Below are 10431 nucleotides of genomic sequence, written 5' to 3'. Positions count from 1 at the left end.
CCACCATTGCAAAACCCTTGCACGCTCTAACGGCAAAATGAGTCAAGTTCCGATGGGGACCGGAGGAGGAGACCGCGTTCTGCTCCCTCCGGGACGCCTTGGTGGGTGCCCCGCCCTTGCGTTATCCTGACTTTACAAGTCCCTTCTTGCTAGACACGGATGCTAGCAACACGGGCATTGGGGGGGTGCTCTCACAGGTCGTTGGGGGAGTCGAAAGGGTGGTCGCTTATGGTAGCAGGGTTTTGTCGCCGGCGGAGCAGCGCTACTGCGTCACCCGTCGCGAGTTGCTGGCTATTGTTTTTTTTGTACAGCAATTTAGACCGTATCTCTATGGCCGTCACTTTACGGTCCGGACGGACCACGTGGCGCTTCAGTATTCATTGAGGGTCGCCCAACCCTCGGGCCAATTGTCACGGTGGTTGGAAGTCCTCCAGGACTATCAGTTCATGACCACATACCGTAAGGGGTTGCGCCACACTAACGCCGATGCCCTGTCGCGATTGTCGCCTTGTCACAAATGTGCGTGCTTAATGGGATCGGCGCGCTGTAAACCGCCAGCTGCGGAAAGTATGGGGGCGTTGGCCGCGACCGCGGATGCACCAATCGGTGATGTTCCCGCTACCCCTGAGGGAGAGGACTCGCTGCTCTCACTGTCGCTGATTGAGTGGGGCCGTCTCCAAATGGCTGACAGCTCCCTGCTAGCGTTGCGCCGCAGGGTGGGGGGTCCCGAGGAGGGCCGGGAGCGAACTGGCTCCTGGGTACTCAAGCAGGGCCTGTTAATGAGATGGGACAATTTGTCCCGGCGGCACGCACTCGTGGTGCCTTCCGCTGTGCGGGGGAAAGTTGTCCTGGCCGCACATGAACGCCTCTTGCATTTGGGAGTAAACAAAACGCTTGCTCTGCTTCAGCGTGACTATTATTGGCCGGGGATGGGTAGTGATGTGGTGAATATTCTAAAGGGGTGTGTTGATTGCGCCAGACGGAAACCGCCGCCCGTGGCGTCAAATCCACCGCTGCAATCTATTCAGGTCTTGCGCACTAACGAGCTCGTTGCGCTCGATATTTTGGGGCCTTTTCCAGTCACGCCTAGGGGGAATAAGTACCTGTTGGTTGGTGTCGAATACTTTACCCGGTGGCCTATGGCGTGGCCACTCGCCAACCAGTTGGCGGCGGCTGTGACGGACGCCTTTGTCCAGGGCTACGTTCTGGACAAGGGGGCTCCCGAACGCTTGCTGACCGACCAAGGGAAAAATGTTTCAAGTAAATTGCTGCAAGAGGTGTGCGACCTATTGGGTACTAAGAAGGTGCGTACCTCCCCATACCACCCACAGACAGACGGGATGGTGGAGCGACTCCACAGGACTTTGACTTCTATGCTGTGCCAGCAGGTGTGTGAGGCACATGTTGACTGGGACCTGCAGGTCCCGGGGGTCCTCGCCGCGTATAGAATGGCCCCCCATGCAGCAACGGGATTTTCCCCATTCTATCTGATGTATGGTCGGGAAACCGACCCGCCCATGGAAACGCAGCTGGGACTGTCCGCACCACGAACGAATTCGAAATTGGCTGAACATATTAAATTTAACATTCATAAGCTGACCGAGGCACGGGAGGCCGCACGGCTTAATTCGCGGGCTCGCCAAATTGCCAACGAGCGTTTGTGTGCACGGAAGGTGTCCGTGCACGACTGGAAACCAGGCGATAGGGCCTGGCTGCACTGCCCTCAGGCACCTTTGGCTACGTCGCCTAAATTGTTGAAGCCATGGCGGGGACCCGTGGAGGTCGTGCGGGTTGCACGCCCCCAGTGTGTTCAGATAAAATGGGGAAAGCGCCGTTGGTACGTCCACCCCTCCCGACTGAAACCGTTCTCGCCTCCATATGGCCTCCCTTTGTGTCGTGAGGGCCGAGCATGTGACGTGACCGACGACCCAAGGGGGGAAATGTCTCCGCCTGATCCTCACATGTCTCCGCCTGATCCGCTCCCAGGTGTCTCGGAACTGACAGCTGCCGACCACCGGCGGCCGGATCCCCGCGGCGCGGCCGGTCCTTCCAGGCCCGATCCGCGCCTTCCAGGGCTGCCGGAGCCACCAGACGGTCGTCAGCGTCCCGTCCCATACGATGGACCGGCCAGGCGGACTCGCGCTAAGTCGCGCAACTTTTCATGACCAACCGAATGAGGGGCCGATGCGGCCGGAGCGCCTCGTCACTGCGTTCCTCATCCGCTCGACCGCTCTATCACCCCGGTGGAGGAGCGAGCGGAGGGGGGGGATCGATAGTCACAGAGACACTGGGCACGTTCTTTTTCTTGGACTTGCTTTTATTGTGTTGTTCGTCGGTTTGTACATAGCTTGTTGTCTAGGTGTTGTGTCGTTGTGTTGTTGTTGTTGCGTTACGGGGCACACTGGAGGGTGGGGTTTTTGTTGTGTTGATGTTGTGTTGTGTTGTTTAGCAGCCGGGCCGGCTGCGAGTTATGTGGGAGGGGGTGATGTAGTGGTGATATGCGCTGGGGTAGGGATCGTGTGCCAGCGCGTAGTGATTGGCTGTGTGTGTTGGTGACGTGCGCTGACGGTGAAGGATCAGGGGTCAGCGCGGGGTCGGGGGTTATGAGGCAGTGATTGGCTGGGTATCGGTGACGCGCGCTGACAGCGATGGGATCCTGGGGCAAGCGCGCGGGGATTGGTCAACTAAGGGGGATGCTCACGTCGAGGTCCACATACGCTCCGTCTCCCGAGAGCGGGGGCTATATAAGGTGGTGCGCACAGGCGCACGGGGAGTTGGTGACCAGTGAAGACAGAAGACGGAAGAGGAAGAGATAGGGTCCTGAGGCACCTAGTCCCGCTGTCCTTGTGAGGACCGGGGCCCTGTGTGGCCCAGAGGCGGGACCTTGGGACCCGGGGCCGAACGTCCGTGTGAGGGCCGGCCCGCGGGACCCAGAGGTCGAGACCCACGCCCAAGCTGGGGTGGGTCTGTAGCGCCACGGACGCTACGGGGCTGGAGTGCCCGGGAGTGTGTACCGTGAGCTGTAGTAACCACGCGTGTCAAGTGAGCGTGTAGCGTAAGCTGTAGTAACCACGCGTGTCAAGTGAGCGTGTAGCGTGAGCTGTAGTAACCACGCGTGTCAAGTGAGCGTGTAGCGTGAGCTGTAGTAACCACCAGTGTCAGGTGGAGTGTGTAGCGTGAGCTGTAGTAACCACCAGTGTCAGGTGGAGTGTGTAGGGTGAGAAATAGTGACCACACGTGTTATTGTGGAAGACAAGTGAAAATAAAGTGTGCTACCCATCAAGTGGTTTCCCGCCGTCATTCCGAATACTTCACATGTGTATAGGTGATTGGGTGTGTCTTTGTTTTTTCTGTGTATAGGTGTGTGGGTGATTGATTCCATCGAGCAGCATTATTATGTTAAACAACAGATCGCTATGCTTGTGAAATCTGAACCGGTTTCAACATCTACGCTGGTATAAAACAATCAGGCTGGCCTGCTTACGATTCTAGGTCTAACCAGACATGATTGTGTGAGAAGCTCACAGATCCTTGAAGGTCTGGCCACATTACCATCTATTTGGCCAGCTGCCCATGCAGCTTTTGTTTGGCAAGATAGAGCAGACTGAACAGGCACGACAAAGGCTAGATAAGAGATGGACTGATGCGGTACAGGAGGATATGGAGCTGATTGGACTTGCCAAGAACTGGTGCCAGCAATGTAAAAATCACCCTCTGTAGAGGATGTACATGAAGGACACTTTTGGGCAGTTCCAGGCTCGATGCACTTGAAGCATCTGGGGAGTTGGAGGCAGTCGCCCTCCAGCAACAGGGGACACAGGAGAAATGCTCACAAATAGCAGAGCAACGTAGTACAGCATTCTCATCAGAAAGTGGTCTAAGATGGCGTTGATAACCGCAGAGCGCTGCTGTTGTCACTTGGAGATGAACCTGAAGCCTTCAATCATTCTCACCCTCTCCACTTGCACCACGTGTCTCTGTGCATCACAACAGGTGGGATCCGGCCGAGCGTCTGACACCTGAACCGGCGCTGGCACACAGCTGGCTGCAGGAACCACGGTCAGCCAATCTCCAGGACTACTACCACCACCACGACTATCATGACCACCCCCGCCATCACGACTACCATGACCACCACCGCCATCACGACCACCACCACCATGCTGCCCTCCCCACTCGCCGTGACCTCAGAGGAGCAGGAGGACAAGGATATGGTGGAGCAGGAGATGGAGGCGGTGGAGCAGGAGACGAAGGCGGTGTGTAAGAGGAAGAAGAGGTTGCATCTGGCCCGTGCGTTAAGAGCGATCCGCTCATTCTTCTGCCGTGCACTGCTCTGTGGTGGGCGAGCCTGTTCATCACCCAAATTCGGAGGCCTCATTGCTGCATTTGTGCCACCCAGTACTCCGTTCATTGTTGTGAGTTTCGCTCCTCTGCCCTGAGTTGTTGTTGGAAGGCGACTGCCTCCAACTGCCCAGTAGCGTCTTTCACGAGCCTCCTCCATAGATGCCGATCTTAACACCCGCTGGTACCGGTCTTCAGAAAGTCCACTCAGCTCCACATCCTTCAGTCCTGCATCAGTCCATCTCTACTCCAGCCCATTTCTTGCCCTTTTAGCCCTCTAACTGGACAAACAGAAGCAGCGTGGGCATGCGGTGGTGGGGCATGAGGGCTACATGACCAATCGAATGCAGCATTGCCTGCTGGAGGAGCTAATTGATGGGACTGTGTCCAGATCTTTCAAGGATTTGTGAGCCCCTCACACAATCCAGCCTGGTTAAACCAAGGATGGATGGTAGGGAGGCCAGCCTAAATGTTTCTAACCAGCGCAGATGTTCCATGACAGGGGTCCACATTTCACAAGTATAGACAGCCGATTAATAGATAATGCTGCCTGACTGATTCAGAGTGAAACCTCTGCTGTCAAACCGGAGCTGATCATAAGCACACTGCCCAGATATAGAAAACTCTCCACTTTCCACTCTCTACAAATGCTCTATTGTATATATACACACTTGCACACACTTGCACACTTGTAGCCTACACACAAGGGAAGTGGTGTGACCAGAGCCATGGCCGGCCGCCTTCGTCTCCCCCGTGCTGACGTTCACTACATGCCACACCAGGTTCTCGTATTCATCTGAATCTAAGTAAGTTGGTACATTTGTAAATGCGCAACTATTATAAGCCAGGTCATCACGAGAAGCGCACATGATGATGGGAAATCGGTTCTGATGTTTGCTGTTGCCATTCTTAACCGCGAGATTGACTCACACTCGGCTCACCAGGTCCGGAACGTGGTGCGCTATCCGCTATGTGAGCGCCGATGCCTCATCAGTTTTTTCTGTCGCAGTTGTTGCCGCTGCTGCTCGCACCCGTCGCCCTCATCATCATCCTCCCCGTCGTCGTTGTTGCCATGCAGCGACCCGGCGTCCCGTCTGGCGACCGCCCACAGCGGACATCCCCGTACTTCCAGACCCTCGCCGTGGCCCCGAGCCGGCCTCCCTGAGCTCACGGGAGGATCTCGACCACTGGTAAAACGGTCATGGCTGGCCCAAGTTCGAGTGCGTGTCCTCCCTTCTTACAGTTGGCCCAACTGGGAGAGTAAGCAGGCCTGGGCTTAGTGCTTAGATGGGAGACTCTCTGGGAATACCGGGTGTTGTGTGCTTAGGCCACAAGGTGACTAGTCGAAGGCGTGCATCGATGGATTTTTGATTCCATCTATCCGTATCATTGAGGTGCATCCTCGTCATATTCATGGCGTTCTACTTGGTACCGTTTCTTCCCACACGCACCACTCAATGCAATTGGCCAAACATTCCAATGTAGCGAGAGCCTCCTGATAATGTCTTAAGACTCAGTAAGGCTCTCCTGGGTAAACAGAAGGCAACTTTCACATTTTGTTATTATCAGTCACCCTTTAACCCTTGTCTCTACACACCAACCTGCAACATGTTCAGAACTCTTCCAGCTGACCGTTCATCAACCCACTCTGGCCACCTACTCCCCATCAGCTATTCCCTCACTTGGCCATTCGTCCGAATGGAGGCAAGGGTTGGTCACTGGGGAGACAGAGTGAGCCGGGCCTAGTTTTGGCCACCCACTCCGTGCTGGCCACTTCACCCCCTCGTGTGCCGTCCCGGCCTTAACAGATGTTCGCTCGCAACATTTGCCCCGGCAGTCTCTTGAGGCGATGGGAGGGATCTCTTCTGTCCTCTTGAGTGGGTGACTGAGCAATCGTTTGAGTGACGCGGCTCTCGGCCCACATGTCGCCACCACAGAGTGCGGGTCGCATGGCCCAGGACTCAGGCGAGCTCAGCCTCGTGGTCGCGCACGGGGAGCCAGAAGGAAACCCCAATGAGGACATGGAACTGTGATGCTGCCGCCGCGAAGCCGCTCGGCGGGCACCCCATCTACGACCTCGCCACCACCAAGCGACGGGGTTGACCCCGCTTCCCCCTCACCGCCCCCCACATAAACACACACTCACACATTTCCCCACATAGAGCGCCGAGGGGAGGTCTCCTGGCCGGCAGGTTATTACCCGAAAGCCCTCATAGGGATAATCTTCACGGTTTCCTGCGGCCAGGGAATTGGGCGACCTCCCCCGATGCTGGTTCGCACCGCGTCGCTGTGTCCCGGGTTGAGATTGCATGGTCACCCCGGGGGCTGCCCAGCCACCACGGTTGAAATGCACCCCCCACACACACGTATCGACAAGGCTGGCAGGGGTCCACAGCCACGAACGAAGGGGAAGCCAAGGAGGGGGGGGGACGGCTGATTAGCGTGGCAGGTGTGCGCGGGGACCGCCGCCGCGCATCAGCCACGGCGAGCCTTTGTTACGGAAACCGCGGCTGATTGGCATAACAAAGGCGCCCGTGGATCACCGCCGGCGCCGCAATCGGCGGGGGACCCATTGTTAGAGAAACCGGAATGCGGCTGAACGGACGTGGCGCTCGGGTCGGCGTTCTTTGATGTAGGTTGAGGTTAAAAAGAGGACGCAGAGAGGTAACACGCTCTCTTGCTCCAGAAGTCAGCGCCCGGGACGGTTCCCAGTTCGGCCACTCGAACGTCCGTGCAACGCGTCGAAGTGTGCCGCGAGGACGAGACCACCGGAGCGCCGTACGCATCTAACCGTGAGTAAGAGGGAAAAGGAGTATTGGGATTGAGGCTAGAACAAGTATAACCCGTAAAAACAAAGTTTTCACTATAAATCCTTTATATGCGTGGCGGCTAGAGTCCTCTCGTCCTCTGGCTAGAGATGGCTGCCACCTATGGGTCTGATGATTGCATTGCACCATTAAGCAATTGGTAATTAAATATAATATTTTTGTCCTAAAAGTCTAAAATTTTGGAAATTATTTTTTCATGAACATTAATTGTCACGCACAACGAGTCTGTGTGGAAAATGTCAGCTCGATTGGATCACGGGAAGTGGGTTAAAAAACGACCGAAAGATTTGCACGGTCGTAAGCAAGCAAGCGAACTTAATATAAAGGATTTAAAAACCAAAACCGCTTAGAGCCTATCAAATTAGATATATCGGGTACAGACCCTTGGGCGATAGTGTAGGCCTGCCTTGTCGATCCTTATTGACTTAACAGTGAATCATAGTCGGCCGGTAATAAATCATTAATAACTAATCGCAACTTCGTGTGGTTTCGACGAAAGTGTGAACGCGCGCGGTGCTGTGTGTATGTACGCTCACAGCATGTGAGTGCTGCGCGGGGCTGTGAGGGGAGGTGTCGTGTTTGATTGAAGGAGAGGCAACGCAGTAATAACTAATCGTAGACTCGTGTGGTTTCGACGAGAGTGTGAACGCGCGTGGTGCTGTGTGTATGTACGCTCACAGCGTGTGAGTGCTGCGCGGCGCTGTGTGAGGGGAGGTGTCGCGTTTGATTGAAGGAGAGGCAACGCAGTAAATAACTAATCGTAGCCTTGTGTGGTTTCGACGAGAGTGGGAACGCGCGCGGTGCTGTGTGTACGTACGCTCACAGCGTGTGTAGTCAGTGCTCCACGGGGGTGCGCTCGTAACGTGGGTGGTCGGTGTTGAGACGCGTGCTGCGTGGGTGAGTGAGTGGATGAGTGGGTGGGTGAGTGGGTGGGTGAGTGGGTGAGTGGGTGGGTGAGTGGGTGGGCGGGTGAGTGGGTGAGCGGGTGAGTGGGTGAGCAGGTGAGTGGGTGAGTGGGTGAGTGATTGAATGAGTGGGTGATTGAGTGGGTGATTGAGTGGGTGAGTGAGTGAGTGAGTGGGTGAGTGAGTGGGTGAGTGGGTGAGTGGGTGGGTGTGTGGGTGAGTGGGTGAGTGGGTGAGTGAGTGATTGATTGAGTGGGTGATTGAGTAGGTGATTGAGTGGGTGATTGAGTGGGTGAGTGAGTGGGTGAGTGAGTGGGTGAGTGAGTGAGTAGGTGAGTGAGTGGGTGGGTGAGTGAGTGCGTGGGTGAGTGAGTGGGTGGGTGTGTGGGTGAGTGAGTGGGTGAGTGAGTGGTTGAGTGAGTGGGTGGGTGAGTGGGTGAGTGAGTGATTGATTGAGTGGGTGATTGAGTGGGTGATTGAGTGGGCGAGTGAGTGAGTGAGTGGGTGAGTGAGTGGGTGAGTGAGTGAGTGGGTGGGTGAGTGAGTGCGTGGGTGAGTGAGTGGGTGGGTGAGTGAGTGGGTCAGTGAGTGGGTGGGTGAGTGAGTGGGTGAGTGGGTGGGTGAGTGGGTGAGTGAGTGGGTGAGTGAGTGGGTCAGTGAGTGGGTGGGTGAGTGAGTGCGTGGGTGAGTGAGTGGGTGGGTGAGTGGGTGAGTGAGTGGGTCAGTGAGTGAGTGGGTGGGTGAGTGAGTGAGTGGGTGGGTGGGTGGGTGAGTGGGTGGGTGAGTGGGTGAGTGGGTGAGTGATTGATTGAGTGGGTGAGTGAGTGGGTGATTGAGTGGGTGAGTGAGTGAGTAGGTGAGTGAGTGGGTGGGTGAGTGAGTGCGTGGGTGAGTGAGTGGGTGGGTGTGTGGGTGAGTGAGTGATTGATTGAGTGGGTGAATGAGTGGGTGATTGAGTGGGTGAGTGAGTGAGTGAGTGAATGAGTGAGTGAGTGAGTGGGTGGGTGGGTGGGTGAGTGGGTGGGTGAGTGGGTGAGTGGGTGAGTGATTGATTGAGTGGGTGAGTGAGTGGGTGATTGAGTGGGTGATTGAGTGGGTGAGTGAGTGGGTGAGTGAGTGGATGAGTGGGTGGGTGAGTGAGTGAGTGAGTGAGTGAGTGAGTGAGTGAGTGAATGAGTGAGTGAGTGAGTGAGTGAGTGGGTGGGTGGGTGGGTGGGTGAGTGGGTGGGTGAGTGGGTGAGTGGGTGAGTGATTGATTGAGTGGGTGAGTGAGTGGGTGATTGAGTGGGTGATTGAGTGGGTGATTGAGTGGGTGAGTGAGTGGGTGAGTGAGTGGATGAGTGGGTGGGTGAGTGGGTGGGTGAGTGGGTGAGTGGGTGGGTGAGTGGGTGGGCGGGTGAGTGGGTGAGCGGGTGAGTGGGTGAGCAGGTGAGTGGGTGAGTGGGTGAGTGATTGAATGAGTGGGTGATTGAGTGGGTGATTGAGTGGGTGAGTGAGTGAGTGAGTGGGTGAGTGAGTGGGTGAGTGGGTGAGTGGGTGGGTGGGTGTGTGGGTGAGTGGGTGAGTGGGTGAGTGAGTGATTGATTGAGTGGGTGATTGAGTAGGTGATTGAGTGGGTGATTGAGTGGGTGAGTGAGTGGGTGAGTGAGTGGGTGAGTGAGTGGGTGTGTGGGTGAGTGAGTGGGTGAGTGAGTGGTTGAGTGAGTGGGTGGGTGAGTGGGTGAGTGAGTGATTGATTGAGTGGGTGATTGAGTGGGTGATTGAGTGGGCGAGTGAGTGGGTGAGTGAGTGGGTGAATGAGTGGGTGAGTGAGTGAGTGGGTGGGTGAGTGAGTGCGTGGGTGAGTGAGTGGGTGGGTGAGTGAGTGGGTCAGTGAGTGGGTCAGTGAGTGGGTGGGTGAGTGAGTGGGTGAGTGGGTGGGTGAGTGGGTGAGTGAGTGGGTCAGAGAGTGGGTGGGTGAGTGAGTGCGTGGGTGAGTGAGTGGGTGGGTGAGTGGGTGAGTGAGTGGGTCAGTGAGTGGGTGGGTGAGTGAGTGAGTGGGTGGGTGGGTGAGTGGGTGGGTGAGTGGGTGAGTGGGTGAGTGATTGATTGAGTGGGTGAGTGAGTGGGTGATTGAGTGGGTGAGTGAGTGAGTAGGTGAGTGAGTGGGTGGGTGAGTGAGTGCGTGGGTGAGTGAGTGGGTGGGTGTGTGGGTGAGTGAGTGATTGATTGAGTGGGTGATTGAGTGGGTGATTGAGTGGGCGAGTGAGTGGGTGAGTGAGTGGGTGAGTGAGTGGGTAAGTGAGTGAGTGGGTGGGTGAGTGAGTGTGTGGGTGAGTGAGTGGGTGGGTGAGTGAGTGGGTCAGTGAGTGGGTGGG

The 10431-nt window shown here is 56.2% G+C and overlaps 1 long non-coding RNA gene across 1 annotated transcript; it reads left to right on the top strand.

Annotated features, from left to right (window-relative positions):
- Positions 1–4233: 4233 nt before the first annotated feature.
- LOC144936383 (uncharacterized) lies at positions 4234–6693 on the top strand. Its single transcript, XR_013637423.1, has 3 exons — positions 4234–4256; positions 5420–5531; positions 6279–6693. It is a non-coding gene; the product is annotated as an uncharacterized LOC144936383 (long non-coding RNA).
- The last annotated feature ends 3738 nt before the right edge of the window (positions 6694–10431 follow it).

This window comes from Lampetra fluviatilis, chromosome 16, assembly GCF_964198595.1.
Source record: "Lampetra fluviatilis chromosome 16, kcLamFluv1.1, whole genome shotgun sequence".
NCBI lineage: Eukaryota > Metazoa > Chordata > Hyperoartia > Petromyzontiformes > Petromyzontidae > Lampetra > Lampetra fluviatilis.
Note: the sequence above shows the minus strand (reverse complement) of the source record. Positions and strands in the feature narration are given on the sequence as shown.